Consider the following 5,070-nt stretch of genomic DNA (forward strand, 5'->3'; position numbering starts at 1 on the left):
CTTCTCCCTCCCCTTTGGCTTCAGCTGTCACCCTTAGATTCCCACAGCTGGTAACCGGAGCTCTGAGCAGGGCTTTCGGCTGAGAGCCGCCCCAGCCTCCACCTGTTCAGGGCACCTGATTGATGGTTCTCTCCGCAGCTCCTGCTCCTTTTTTGGCGACTTTCAGAACGGACTCCAGCTTTCTTATATAAGCAGCTGCCTTTCTTCCAAACCCCTGGGGAGCTGCAGTTACCACATCATTCCTGGAACCCAGATGTCCCACCCAAGTCCTTACTCAATCCCCAGGGGACCCACTAATACGAACTGTCTTAAATAAAGAGCCAATTAAACCTCTTCCAAAGTGTAACTCGGCGTTCCTAGCTGGGACTCGAAGGTCAGTGTGGCTGGGACTCAGAGCATGAGCAATTTCTGTGGATCTGTGAGGAGAGCTCGATGTTGAGCCTAACAATGGTTTTTGGTTTTGTGTGCGTGTGCATGTGTGTGTGTGTGTGTGTGTGTGTGTGTTACTTTTTTTTTAACCTGCTTATATGTCTGTGCAATGAATACATGCAGTTCCCGCAGAGGCCAGAAGAGGGCAGCCGATGCCCTAGGACTGAAGATAACAAAGTTTCGAGCTGCCGGTTTTTTTTGGTTTTTTTTTGGGGGGGGGGTGGTGTGGGACCTGAACAGAGATCCTCTGGAAGAGCAATCGGTGCTCTTAACTATTGAAACATCCCCCCATCCCTCGTTTTGTTTTGCTGTTTGCTCGTTTAGTTTTTAATCTTTTAAAATGTTTGTTTATATAGTATTTATTTTATATAATATATATTTCTATAGTATTGTACGGTATAATTATATCATCTTATAAATAATAATTTTATATAGTACTTGTATCATATTCTTTTTCATTTCCCAACTCCTCCCAATCCACTTTGTCCCAACTTCATGTTCTCTCTTTAACAAAAGAAAGACAGGATCAATTTGGGTCAAAAGTTTTGTCTGTGGGTTGGTGTCACTATCCCTTCACCGGGGTTCCTGCCTGGCCACAAGAGGCAGCCTCCCCAGGCTCCATATCCCCAATGCTATGAGTCACAGCTAAGGGCACCCCACTGATTTTTGGGCATCTCTCCTATCCCAGGTCTCCAGCTCTTCCTGGAGACGTCCTGTACCTGTCCATCCTTGTCAGTCGCAGATTTCCGTTCATTTTCATGGCCATCAGGCCCTCCCTTCCCCTCCCCAACCCGACCCCAACCCCCACACACTCCCTCTCCCACCCTGTCCCCTCCCTCCACCTGCCTCCCACGACCACTTCATTTTCCCTTCCAAGTGAGATTCAAGCATTCTCCTTTGTGCTTCCTGTCCAGCCTCCTTGGGTCTGTGGAGTGTAGCATGGGTATCCTGTATCTTATGGCTGATTGGGGACGGAGCAGAGACTGAGGGAACGGCCAACCAATAACCAGCCCAAATTGAGATCCATCCCATGGGCAAGCACCATCCCTGACACTATTAATGATACTCTGCTGTGCTTGCAGACAGGAGTCTAGCATGGCTGTCCTCTGGGGGGCTCCATTCACCAGCTGATTCACACAGATGCAGACACCCACAGCCCAACAGTAGATGGAGCTTGGGGACTCTTAGGGAAGAATAGGAGGAAGGATTGTGGCCCCTAAGGGGTTAGGAACTCTGCAGGAAGCCAACAGAGTCAACTAATCCGGACCTTGGGGCTCTCAAAAACTCAAAGAACCACCAACCAAAGAGCATACGTGGGCTGGGCCTAGGCTGCCCCACACATATGTAGCAGATGTGCAGCTCAGTCTTCATGTGCGTCCCAAACAACCAGAGCAGGGGCCGCCCCAAAAGCTGTGGCCTGTATGCAGGATGTGTTCTTCTAGCTGGGCTGCCTTCTCTGGCCTCAGTGGGAGAGGATACGTCTAGCCTCACAGAGACTTGATGTGCAGGGTAGGGGGATAACCAGGGGTGAAGGGGAAGAAGGATGGGGAAGGGATGTGGGAAGGGAGGCAGTGAGCAGGATGTAAAGTGAATAAGTAATGATAATAATCATAATCATAATCATAATCATAATCATAATTTTTAAAAGAGCCATATTTTATGGCTGAAATCCACTTATAAGTGAGAATATACAATGTATGTCCAAATGCAGAGACTGGGGATGGAGCAGAGACCGAAGGAACGGCCAAGCAATAACTGACCCAGATTGAGACCCATCCCGTGGGCAGTGGTGGCATCCACCTTTAATCCAGCAGTCAGGAGGCAGAGGCAGGAGGACCTACAAGGCCGCAGGTCAGGAAACACTGTTACACAAAGAAACCCTCCATCAAGTGGGGGAAAGGAAACAGGGGAGGGGGAGGCACTAAAAAAACATGGAGTCCAGTTTGTGTTAACCCACTACTGCTGAGCACAGGGCCCACCCTAGACGTGGCTGATGTGTGTCCTGTTTCGCTCCCGGAAGGACTTCCCTCCGCCACACAGGAATTGTGTCTGGCCTAAGCTGGTCCTATGGATGCTGTCACCATCTCTGTGAGTTTGTATGTGCACCTGCTGTGTCTAGAAAGCTCTGTTTCTTTAAAACTGCCCACCACCCCTGATTCTTACGACCTTTCCAAGCCTCTCTTCTGTAGATTCCTTATATTTAAAGAAAATCACCTTCAAAATTGTGGGGTGTATGTGTGTGTGTGTGTGTGTGCACACACACACATATACATTTATAGTAAAAAGACAAAAACAAAACAAAACAGTAGAGAGGGGATACACATGTAGCTACCTCATAGATGAAGAGAACTGCCAGTCAGAACCATCTATGAAGCCTGATGTGCTGCAGTCCCAGCACATGCACGCAGTAACAATGTTTAAGATTCTTTTCTTAGGAACTGGAGAGGTGGCTCAGCGGTTAAGAGCACTGACTGCTCTTCCAGAGGTCCTGAGTTCAATTCCCAGCAACCACATGGTGGCTCACAACCATCTGTAATGGGATCTGATGCCCTCTTCTGGTGTCTGAAGTCATCTACAGTGTACTCATGTATAATAAATGAATAAATCTTTTAAAAAAGATCCTTTTCTTATTATTAATTCATTCATTTACATCCCAAACACTGCTCCTTCTCTCATCTCCCTCCCCTTCCCCTTTGAGAGGGTGCCCCCCGCCCCCTCCCCAATCCTGGCACTTTGAGGCTCTGACAGGTTAGGTGAATTCTCTCCCATTGAGACCAGACAGGGCAGCCATGAAGGCTAAACTGCTTGTCTTACGTATGTGCCAAGGGCCTGGTTCCAGCTACGGTCTGTTCTTTGGTTGGTGGCTTAGACTCTGAGAGCTCCCAGTGGTCCAGGTTTCTTGATTCTGTTGGTCTTCCTGTAGGGGCTTCCGTTTACTTCAGGGCCTTCAATTCTTTCCCTAACTCTTCCATAAGTGTCCCTGACCTCCGTCTAATGTCTGCCTGAGGGTCTCTGCATCTGTTTTAGTCCACTGCTGGGTACAGCCTCTCAGAGGACAGTTATGCTAGGTTATGTCTGCAAACATAACCGGAATCATTGATAATGCAGGCTTGTCCATTGGATGGGTTTCCAGTTGGGCCGGTTATTGGTTGGCCACTCCCTCTGACTCTGCTCCATCCCTGCATTTCTTTTGGACAGGATAGATTTCGGATCAGAAGTTTTGCAGGGGGGTGGGGGGCTGGTATCCTTCTCCCTCCACTGGGAGTCCTGCTTGGCTACAGGAGGTGGCCTCTTGTGTTCCAGGTCCCCACTATTAAGCATCTCAAAGGAGGTCACCTGCATTGACTCCTGAGAGCCTTCCCTACCCCAGGTCTCTGGGACTTTCCGAAGATTCTCCCCTCCTTACCCCCCAACCCCCATACCCTACCCACCCCTGAGGCCGCAGATTTCTCTTCATTCTCCTGGCCCTCTGGGCCTGTCTCCTGTGTCTCCCTTTACTAGATCCTGCCTCCCTCCTCATTCCCCTCTCCTCCCCTCCCACCCAGTGCTCCCTCCCTCTGCCTCCTATGACTATTTTGTTTCCCAGTCTAAGTGAGAATTGAGGATCCTTGCTTGGGCCTTCTGTCTTACTTAACTTCTGTGGGTCTGTGGGGTGCACCATGGGTATTCCGCACTTATGACTAATGCTCACTTATCAGTGAGAATATACCATGTGTTGGGGTCCATAAGTCGCCCCACAAGCCACATGAACACTGACCTCAGACAGGGATGGTTTGTATGCACACCCTGATAACGATCCATCTAGGTTGTAGCTGAGGCAATGGCCCCGATTATCTTTTCTCTGTCAGCTTATAAAGGGAGGGAAAAACCCACAATGATCTCATAGGCAGGTGCAGAAGTACTGCCCAGTGGTCAGCTCTGACTCAAGCCATTTTAGACATAACAGTTCATATTGACCTTTGATTTGATGGGTCCTATGTAAAGCTTTGTGGAATGTCTTAAGATTAACAAATCTCAGGATGCAGAACAGAACAGGATAGGCGGTCAGCATGACCCTGCTCTGAGTCAAGCTATTTTTCTGCGTCAGTGACTGGCAGGCATGTTACAGCAGCAGCATGAATCAGCTGGGGGGTGTGGAACAAAATGGCTGCAGCTATGCTGAGGGGAGCAGGCCTCAATACCATGCATGTCCTTTTGGGTCTGAGTTACCTCACTCAGGATGATATTTTCCAGTTCCATCCATTTGCCTGTAAAATGCATGATGTCCTCGCTTTTAATAGCTGAATGTATTCCACCGTGTAAAAGACCCACATTTTCTGCATCCATTATTTGCCTAAGGGACATCTGGCTTATTTCTAGTTTCTGGCTATTATGAATAGAGCTGCTATGAACATCGTGAAGAACACATCCTTGTGGTGTGGTAGAGCATCTTCTGGGTGTATGCCCAGGAGTGGTTTAGCTGAGTCTGCAGGTAGAACTAGTCCCAATGTTCTGAGAAATGGCCAGATTGATTTCCAGAGTGGTTGTACATCTTAAACAATGTTTAAGATTCTTTAAGTGAATAAAGCCGTAAAAAGAAAATATGATCAAGTCAAAAGTAACAATAAAGAAACATTATAAAAATAGAGCAGCTAGGGGTTG

The 5,070-nt window shown here is 48.1% G+C and overlaps 1 long non-coding RNA gene across 1 annotated transcript; it reads left to right on the plus strand.

Moving 5' to 3' along the window:
- The first annotated feature begins 317 nt into the window (after positions 1 to 317).
- Positions 318 to 2,517, plus strand: LOC148007299 (uncharacterized). The gene is made up of 3 exons (XR_015650306.1): positions 318 to 373; positions 2,141 to 2,280; positions 2,402 to 2,517. It is a non-coding gene; the product is annotated as an uncharacterized LOC148007299 (long non-coding RNA).
- Positions 2,518 to 5,070: the final 2,553 nt, after the last annotated feature.

This window comes from Rattus norvegicus, chromosome 1 (genome assembly GCF_021556685.1).
Source record: "Rattus norvegicus strain SHRSP/BbbUtx chromosome 1, alternate assembly SHRSP_T2T, whole genome shotgun sequence".
NCBI classification, from domain to species: Eukaryota; Metazoa; Chordata; class Mammalia; order Rodentia; family Muridae; genus Rattus; species Rattus norvegicus.